General features: G+C 39.3%; 1 pseudogene; it reads right to left on the bottom strand.

Moving 5' to 3' along the window:
• Positions 1-3,769: 3,769 nt before the first annotated feature.
• LOC112297211 (small ribosomal subunit protein eS8 pseudogene) lies at positions 3,770-4,400 on the bottom strand (annotated as a pseudogene).
• Positions 4,401-10,875: the final 6,475 nt, after the last annotated feature.

Here is a 10,875-nt window from a genome sequence, read left to right as displayed (position 1 = left end):
TTCCAAATCATACACAACCTCCAGCAGCTGTCTCAGTCACCAAGGGCAGATTCTCCAGTTTTTCTTATTATTGACTCCCTGCCTGCAGCTTCCAAGGGCACTGTTCAATAGTTTCTTGTGTTCTGGGCTCCCTCTGTGCAGGAGGGGGAGCCGGGGAGAAGTCCTCCTAATTAATTCTCTAAAATCTTGACTCTTCTTTCCTAGTTCTATCTTTAAGAGCATTTAGATATGCATGTTTTTCCCTTTCATCTGTGACTACTGTAGGCTCTAAAATTAAATTATTTCTCATGAGAAAGTGCTTCTCTTTTCATTGATTTTCAATCAATTCACCTTTCTCTGACATCTTCCACTTTTTTTGGTCAGACCTAAGGCTGTTGTTTCCTTATAAGTGTGCCATTATTCCACTGACTCTGGGAAAACCTGAGTCAGTGGAATACAATATTTCCACTGATGTTTCAAGCATAGGCCTTTTAATTTTCCTCTTCACCCTTGGATTTGTACAATTCTTTGACATTTTTGTCTATCACAGCCTAAGAAAATATCATCTTTGCTCTATTATAAGTCTCTCTTTTCCTCTCCATCTCTTCATTAACAAGATCCTACCATCCCTCAAGGACTAAATTTTCAATGTGAGTTCCTAAAATCCACTGATTAGCCAGTTCAGAGCCAATATGAGAACATATGGAATCCAAGGGCAGGGAAGCACCAGAACCCTTTGGACAGATCAGAACCCAAGTCCCTTTTGGCCTAGAATGTGTTTAAACTAAGGTAAAGAGGTACAATTTGGGAAAGTCTGTCTATCACTGCCTTCCCGTGCCTCACTTTGTCTACCTACTATGCCAGTGTCTAAAGGTGAACTATTAATATTTCACAGAGTGGTGTTTGTTCATGCACAAGATATTAGCTTTTACAGTTTCAAGTCCTGATTTTTCATCCTGAGAAAAAGGAAAAAAGAGAAAATTTTAGTATCAAAATTTGTTCCATTCCCAAATGCCTTTAAAAGAAAAGAAAAGGCTTATCCACTGTTTGCATGATGCCTCTTCCTGATAATGTACGCACCAGCAGCCCTTACAATGCCCAGTGCCCCAGCTGTGCCAACAGCCCTGATCTTTTTGACTCTCTGATTGCAAATGCTCCTTCTAACGTCTAAGCCCGTTTGGTCTCACCCAAACTGGGCACCAATATAATTTGGATCCTTTGACAAACCTTTGCCTATTTTACCTCCAAAACCCAATGGTGAGAGTTCACCTAATAAAGATACAGATTAAAAACTATATAATTGCAAACTGAAAAAAAATGTTATGAAAGCAGTGAATAGAGAATTGCGGTATGGAATACAGAAGGGGACCTACTTCAGACTCCCAGGCAAAGTCTTAGGAGGAAATAGTTAAGCTGAAAACTGAAGGTCAGGATAAATCTATAAACTGAATCCATGTTTATCTCCTTTCTACTTTCATTAATACATGCACGATATTTAAAATATATTATAATAGGACATTGTGCCAGTTGTCTTGATCTTTTCCTCTTGGCAACTCAAATTATGCAAAATCACAAATTTAATTTATGAATAAACTTACTTTTTATGTAAATTTTGTGGGCTTTTTAATTATTAATTAATTTAATTACATGTCACTTACACTTAAATGTTATCTTAAAATTCCCAAATGCAATTGCTTTTAGTTAAAAGGCATGTGCTTCACTGTCTTAGCAACCTTTGTTAAGTAGACATAATACATCAAAGCATCATTCTCTCCTGAATTATAAACAGAGGCTTCACTTTAACATAACTTAAGAGACTGAAGATATTTACTAAATATGCATTACCAAAATCAATCTTAGAAATTCTGTAGATCTTTGCTATGAAAAAGAACAGAACAGATTCACAAATATGTAAAAAGTAATATGTCTAACACTTGACTGGAGAGATTATGGTATTTAAAAGCCCAAACAACATATTTTTTTAATTAATAAAATAGCATGTGAAAGGTTTTCCTGATGAGTGGTAATTGGAATACTAATTATATAAAAGATTCATAAAGAAGAAATATGTAGGAAAATTCTGTGTAAGAAAGTATAAAATGAGTTTTCTCTGCCAGGAGCTGCATTCAGATCTCAAAGAATTGAAAGCTGGAACTTGGCAGCTGATTCTTTTTATCCCCATCAGTCTACTCAGTGCCAGTTAAACAATACATTTCCATCACTTAGCTAATTCCAACAACAGGATAAACTACTAGTCAAAGTGATTCTTTTAAATGTATCCCTCTTTGTTTGGAAATGCAGTGAGAGCCCAATAAAACAAAGAAAAGAAAGAGAGCATATGTCCATCAAAGGCTTACACACAGATATTGATAGCCACTTTATTTATAATAGCTAAAAAGTAAAAACAACCCAAATGATCAGCAACAAATGAAGAGATACACAAATGGTGGTATATCCATATAGTGGAATACTATTAGAACCATAAAAAGGAATCATCTACTGATACAGGCAACAGCTTGAATGAATCTCAAAATAAATATTCTGAGTGAAAGCATACAGACCAAAAAAATAGCACATACCATATGATTCCATTTTTATAAAATCTAGAAAACACACACGAATCTCCAGTGGCAGAAGACAGAAAGCAAATCATTGATTGCTCGAGGGATGGGGGCCAATGTGGGGGTGTGAGGTTTGGGGAAGGCAGGAAGGAGGGATTGATTGAACACTCATGAGAAATCTTTGGGAAGGATGGATACATTGATTATCTTGATTATAGTGATGGTTTTACATATTTGCTGGTACGTGTATGTCAAAATTCATCAAATTGCACACCTTAAATATTTGCCTCTGCCATAAGAAAAAATGAAATACTGTCCTTTTGCCACAGTAGGGATGAATTCTGGGAAAACTCACTAAACTAAACAAGTCAGACAAAAAGTTAAGAACCATGTGATTTCACTCATGTGGGGGACATAAAACTGAAACTCAGACACAGAAAACAGTATGGAGTTACCAGAGGGGAAGGGGTAGGGAAGTAGTAAAGGGTAAAAGGGGTCAAATATATGGTGATGGAAGAAGATTTGACTTTAGGTAGAGGGCACACAGTGCAATATATAGATGATGTAACCTAAAAATGTAAACTTGAAACTACATAATTTTATTAACCAAGGTCATTCCAATAAATTTAATTAAAAATAAAAGTTAAAAATATGTGTAGTTATTGTACTTTGGTCATTTCCAATAAAGCTATAAAACAAGAAAAATTATGTGAGTAATATTACAATGGATTAAATTGGGATGGGTAGAGTCAGATATGTTAGGAGGGTATTTGAAGATTTTAGACATTACATTTTCTAGGGTAGGATGTAAGTACTAGAAAGGGGAATTGTAATTAACTAAAAAAAGGTACATGAAAAAGTAAAAACTCTGAGTTGTATTTTTTTAAATGTCATTTGTATACTTCAAAGTATTACAGATATTCATCAGTTTAAAAAAATACTTTAATCCAAGGTGTTCCCTGATAGATGTCTGTTGAGACCTGTTTTATAGAAAGATATGCAATTTACCTATTAATCATTTATTTCCGATTTGCACATAGTTTATTTTCAATGAGGACTTAGGAAGAAATGTGTCAATTATTAAAATGAAATACAGGTATGTATACCTTGAAGGTAATTGAGAACTTACTCTCTTAATTTTAAAAAATCACTTACCATTTTTTTTTAACCTGAGCATAAATACTTTTAGTACCTGAGTTTTTTGTTTTGTTTTGTTTTCACATGAGCTTTCAAGAAAGGAAGGAAGAGGAGTTGCTTGCCTTTCCAACCTTAATCTCCCTCAGCTGGAACTCCCGCCCCTTCCTTCTAGCACACAGCCACCTGCTCCGGACACACTGGCCTGGCCTTGAAGCGATGCACGCAAGACGCTTGCCCTCCTGGAACTGCTCCTCTAGAGGACTGCTGATTTGGGCGTTCTTTTTCCTTTCATAGTTTCTTCTGAATTTTCCTTGATCATTTTTCGTTTAAAATGTCTTCCTCTTCAGGAGTCAGCTTGGCTTGCTTCTTGTGGCCCAGAGGCAGTGCATATTGGGACTCACCACTGCCAATGACCACGACACAGTTCTTTACTAGGGTCTTGGTGTGGACCAGTTCGTCATTGGATGCATTGTACACACCATCAATAACACTTGTTTGGCGCGTACAACACTCTGAGCCCCAGGAGAAGTTGCCCACGTCCAGCCTCCAGGCTCAGTACTTGCTGTTGGCTCCCCGCACAAGAACTGTGTGTATGCGGCGGGGGTCAATCTTAGTGCTGGCAGCAGGGCGTCCTACCGCATATGTGGGACCCTTCTTGGGGTGGGGCTTCCTCTTGCCTTTGGTCACGCAGTGCTTGTGCCAGTTGTCCCAAGAGAGGCCCATGGCTTGGCGCAAGCTGGATAGAGAGCTACCATTTTTAAAACTATGAGATTATAAAGTATTTTAGATGGCAATTTGCCCTGTCCTTGTCCAAATCATCCCAAATTCCATATTAATAATCTCTTAAATATGTACACGCAATGGATAAGTTTGGAATGTGGTGAGTGCAAGAATATTTTCTGGAATTTAATATCTTACCACTTTACAGCCTAAAATAGTATGGCTATATTCACTGGCACGATATTCTGGGGCAAATCAAGTGTTCCTCCACGTAGATTCAAAGCTATTTCTTGAGAAGGAAATTAATCATGCTCACCAACTACCCTGTGGACCTCGTTTTGCAGAGATGGATTCATCCAGGTAAGAATGATGATGGCTCAGTGGAATATGTTCTAATTATTTGGTCTACAAATACACAGGTCTTCTTCAATAGGCACCTCGGAACACCGGGGCTCCCGGGTCACCCCAGGGAACGAAGCTTTATTGTTTAACGCCAGCTCCTGTTCAAAGACAGCAATATTTAAGGAAAAGAATAATAAAGGACTATCTATCTATTTCTCTAGAACTATCTTCATTCCAGGTAGATTACTATTAAATTCTACACATGAGAGTCTCTAAGATTACTCCCCAAAAGAAACGTCTTCAACAAATTACATTTTAATGTTGTACTTTCAGTTTTTGTCTGAGTAGTACAAGAAATGCCCATGTGAAATAAGACTGAATTTTCTCTCATGCCATCCTAAAAAAGATTTATATGGTTCACTGTGTTTTAAAAATATTAACTTTACTGTCCCCGTGAAAGCATCCACTTCTTTTACAGTTTACTATAAGGGGAAAAGTTTGTGTCTAGAAGAAAGCTGTAAGCACTCATGGTATTCTTTCTTCCTTGCCTGATAGATCTCCCCCAGTTCCTGGCACCTCCTCATACCTCCAGTCCCACCCTGTAGGCCCCACCTGGCTGGGCACCTAGAACAGCTCCTAGATCCTTCACTCCTTAAAATATGACTACAGACAGTTCTAAAGACCCTTTTTCCTTTGCCTCCTATTTTTCTTCCTCTGATGCTCTGCATTAGTTACCTCAGAAAGTAGGCAGTACCAACAAATGAGGAAAAATGATTTAAATGTATATTTAAAGTTAAAAACAAAAGCAGACCATGCTGAATCAAACTATTTCTGTTGGGGACTTGTGTGATATATTCAAAGAGTTGTGATTTATTGAAAGTCAATATTCAGGTTAAAATCCCAAAACAAATATTGCATATTGAAGTTCTACTCACTGAGAACAAGAAACATTTTTCATCTAAATGTGTATCCCTTTAATTTTCTAAATCCAAATTTGCTTCCCCAAAAATTCTTCCATTCAGAAAACTGCAACAGAAAACTGGAAAGAGAAAAAAGACTAAAACATTTCATTGAATATTTTAACAACATTGACTCTGCTTTGGTCAGTGGAAATAAATTAGTGACTGAGTCTGCTACTGACACATTTTTAAATAAAAGGTCTGCTTTTTTTAAATCCCCACTAAATAAATGTTGAATGACATTTTAATTTATTTTTTAATTGTTATTCTATCACAATTGTCTCAACTTTTCCCCCTTTGCCCTCCTCCACCCAGCCCACTCCCCAGTCCCACAGCGCATCACCATGCCGTTGTCCATGTCCATGGGGCTGAATGACATTTTTAGACCTCAGTTTTAAAAAACATCAAATTACTAGCCTGCCCAGAAAGCTCCAGTGTCTCGGTCTAGCATTGCTGGACCCATAGGCAAACACCCAACCTTCAGATGTGGAATGAGACTGAGGAACCCTTCAGCAACCCTGAAGTTCAGAGTGTACCACTAGTTATCTTGTCACACTTAAGGGGAGCCCCGCATTCAAAGGGGTGGTCCTGGTAAGATATGTGGCCTCAGCTCCATATTGGGCCTTATGATCTCATGGTGCTTCCTAAAGTATGAAGAGATGCCTAGACCTCCATTTGCTCCAAGCATACTGACAAAATGAGCAGCGCCAGCCCTTCCATTCTGTAGCTCCAGGAAAACAGTTGAAGGGGCACCTTCCATAGACATGGGAAACTGGGCCTCGGCAGCTTAGGAAGAGCCTAAGCCCTCTTCTGTCTCCCACCACATAAACATTTAGCCCCAAACATTTTAAATGTGTACTACATCATCTGTTCAAGCTTCTGTCCAGAAAAACTCATCAGTACACACACGCACACACACACACACACATGCCCATCATTTCCTTTTTGAATGAAAGATGGTGAAGTAGAATGGACTCTGAAATAGGAAAAAACTGGTTCTTGTCCTGGTTCTCCCACTAATGAAGCCATTGAAACTTTATGAGTCTCAATGTCCCCTCCTACATAAAAAATGACTTAGATTATGTAATCTCTAAGATCCCTTGGGAGCTAATAATCTAGAATCAGTATATAATGACACTGCCTATGAAAAGAACAGATAGAAAAGAGAAAAAGGGGCAAAGAGCAGGACAGGGCACCTGGCCTTCAGAACCTGAGCTCTTTCTTGACTGACTTCTGACCTTCAGCCACTCTCTTCGGTTAAACCCAAAGCAAAGGCTCCTTCAGGACCAGCACGTGCCCTTAGGGCAACCTCAAGCGTCAGGGGTCATTCACATGTTCAGATTCAAGCTCTCACTCTAAGGATTTCTTCTGATTTTTTGTTATCTTAGCCATGCATTCAAATTATATTTTTTATATTTTATCCACTGTTTACATACAGCTTCTGTAGTTAGAGTCTTCAGGTTATTTCATTATACTGCCAAAATTAGAAGTCTTGGTCACTTTTTAAAAACATTTATCCACTAATTATAGGTAATAAAACCACAGGAAATAACAGTATGGACAGCATCCAAGTCAATGCATCCTTGTAGTGCAGTATCCCAGACATTTGCAACATCAAGACTAGAGAAAATCATTGTCCAATGTTGAGGTATGAATCTAAGCACGCCTACCCTAGAACTTAAGCTCATATAGATTTAGTACTCAGTACTATTTAATATCTTTCTGAGATATTTAAGTTACAATAACAATTCAGAAGAAAAGAACCAATCACATTTTTCACCAAAATGACACATAAAATTTAAATTTAACCAAATAACATTAATTTGCTCATTTGAAAACACAAGTAAGGCTTCAACAGTGTTATCCACCGAGGGTGGGGACCAAATCCCGCCTTGGCTGGGTCAGCCCTTCTCAATCCATTAGTTAGAAGCTACTCCTGAGAGAGCTACCGCAGAAGGTCATGACTCATGGAAAATGTAATTGCCACTGTCTTGTTAGCTGGGCACACAGAGCTTCCAGCACAGGATCTGTGATAAATCTCAACTGCAGCTCCTGGCTTAGACCTTGAACCAAAGCAGGGCCTGTCTGTTCCTATTAAATCTCAATATTATCATCAACAACAGCCTGAAACAATAAGAATTTCCAAGCACCTAAGTGCTTTTTTTTCCCCCTCTAATTTTATTGTTGTTCAAGTACAGTTCTCCGCCTTTCCCTCCCACCCCAGCCTAAGTGCTTTTGTGAGAGGAAAAAAAATCCACAACAATTAGGCCCAAAGGAGTCTGAGGCTCATCTTCCATATCCTCAGGACAAACGCAGCAGGCAGAGAAGGGAGGGCTGAACAGGAGGGCATTCCTTTTCAATATTGCAGGTCTGGCTCAGCCATGACTGACAGAGCCCAACCAGAGTCCTAAAATCTGGTCAGATTAGCACCTCTTTGGAGAAATGAGAGGCAAGCAGAAATTGAAAAGAAGCTGTAGAGGAAGAAAGACCTCCCACCATTCGCATCTCCAAATAAACAGAAACCTCCTGTCCTGACATCAGATAAAACAAGCGGTAGTGTTGACTATATGCATATATTGTTTTAAATACGTATAAACACTGCATATAGGAGATTAGGAGAGTATATGTGAAAAGATCTCTGACAAGGATGACATTTTTCTAAGTGGACTGATTCCTAAAATGATAAGAATTTGTATGTATATTTCTCAAACAAGTTTTGCACTGGAAGCATAGTAGTCCTATGTCCATATAAACAAACCCTCACTGTAGCTAAAAATACGGAACTGGCCTCTTTATACAGACTGGATAGTACATGAGACTCATTGAGATACTACTTGTAAGCCACTTTGATTTTCTGTAAAAGACATACAACATTGAAATGAATAATATCAAAAATAACAAGATGAAAAATAATTAGAAATTTGAGATGAGATTGCCAGATGAAAAAAAGCACATTTTCAAATAATCATGTCCAGTTGTTAAAATGAGTGTGTTATATAGTAATTTGGAAAATGTTTGTAACCAAATGAAATTCTATTTATAGGCAGTCAAGTTCATGTTCATGCATGTATTTTAATATTTTATAATAATACCAGAAATAAAAATACCAAAATTATTCCATGAAACAGATGTCAGAACTTAACTTTGTAACAAGCCACTGCTTTATGAACTGACACATTCAATTTATTTAGAAAAAGGATAACAATAATATCTACTACTCATTAATGCCTAATCTGCCCAAGCACTTTACATACTCTTTCAAAAGAGCTCTATTTGGTGGGTGGACAGTCTCGTCCACATTTTGTGGATGAGGAAACAGAGGCTCAGAGAAGTAACTAATGCAGCATCTCTGGTTGGAGTTGGGATTTGAGCCAGTCTTTGTCATCACATTCACGTGACAATGTGGACTCTGCACCAGTTATCTGTAACTGGTAATTTGTACATGCCGTCTCGTGGGGACACAGCGTTTCTCCTGAGGCGCCTTGCTGGGAAAGATGATACAATTGTTGAGTAGGCAACTGTTGAGTCGGGTGCCACACCCGACACCAACCCAAACAGCCTTCAGGAAACATTGAGCCCCACTGCTCTGCGCACCCCATTTTGATCTGGAGCATTCCCAACCCCCAGGCCTGTCCTCACAGTCAGAGGTGGCTGTGGCTCTTCCGCCCACACTGCACTTCATCCATTTGTTCATTGAACACACATTTGTGAACTCATGTGTGTGCCAGGGACTGCTAAGCAAGGGAATTTTAAAATAAATAAGACAGACAGGCCTTTCAAACATTCCTATGCTCAGACCAGGAATCTTAAACTTGAGTGCCTTTGAAGTCCAGGTAGGTAATACAAATGATTGAAGCAAGCCAGATGTAAGCAGTACAGAGTGTTGAAACATGGGGTGGTGAGGCAACCCAGAAATTTAAAATCCTGTGCCAAGGTGCTACCCCTCCTCAGGCTGAGAGAAAAGGGAAAAGGTGTTACTAGAGTCCAGAGCCTGGGCCCGTGATGGGAGCTGGACTGCTGCCCAGGGGCACCCGCCCGAAGCTAGAATTACAAAGGAGACACACTGGTTTTCCCACTCCCCACTTCTCCAACCTCCTTCAACTTCCTTCCATTGGCCTAAATGGCAGCCAATGAATAAGGAAGACTGGGAAACGCCATGCTGAGGGGGCAGGCCCTGTGACACTGGGGGAGGGCAGGGAATGGATATGACAGCACACAGATAAGTCACTGTCACCGTACAGTCCAGTTTCCTTGCTAAGGGATTCTTGATCCCCAGACCCCTTCTCCGGCCAGGGGATCAATCTCCCCACCTACATCCCCACACCCTGCTTGTACTGCCTTTGTATGCTGCAGACATTAGTGCTTAACGACTGCCTGTCCCACCTTAAACCTCGCTCTTATTTGACCTGCTTAACTCCGAGGAACGCAAAGGGCTCAAAACCTTGGTTCTACCTTGTCATCTACTCCCAGGAGGCCCTCCTACTCTGTAAGCCATGCTTATGAGTTTTTTAATTAAGATTTAAATTGTTGCCCTGGCTGGTGTAGCTCAGTGGATTGAGCATGGGCCTGTGAACCAAAGGGTTTCCAGTTCGATTCCCAGTCAGGTCACATGTCTGGGTTGCAGGCCAGGTCCCCAGTAGGGGGTGTGCAAGAGGCAACCATGTTTCTCTTTCTCTTTCTCCTTCCCTTCCCCTCTGTCTAAAAGTAAATAAATAACATCTTCTTAAAAAAGATTTAAATTGTTGTGCATGGAGATTGTCACAGCTCCATGACAGTTGCCAGCATGCTGTCAATAGACTTTGCTCAGAGGCTGACATTTGGGTAATGTTCATAAGTAACTAAAATAAAAACTAATGCTTCCTCTCCCTCACTAGGGCATAGTAGGAAAAAAAAGGCAAAATACAACCATTCACATTTAATAAATAACTTATTTACTTTTGAAACTGGATTAGAACCTGGACTGTGATAAATCCACTAATTACACATTAAAATAAGGCTCATTCACTCCTTCAAAATTGTTCCAAACTGCTTAGCACAATTTCCAGCTGAACTTTTACCTTTGATCTTACATTGAATAGCACTGATGGGTTCTCCAAGCAAAAAATGTCACCTTTATTATTTTACCTTAATAAAACATAGAACCAAGAAGGAGAATGTGGACACTACTTGTTTCAGTC

Source organism: Desmodus rotundus, chromosome 11 (assembly GCF_022682495.2).
Source record: "Desmodus rotundus isolate HL8 chromosome 11, HLdesRot8A.1, whole genome shotgun sequence".
Taxonomy (NCBI): domain Eukaryota; kingdom Metazoa; phylum Chordata; class Mammalia; order Chiroptera; family Phyllostomidae; genus Desmodus; species Desmodus rotundus.
The sequence above is the reverse complement of the archived record's forward strand: the minus strand, read 5'-3'. Positions and strand labels throughout refer to the sequence as shown.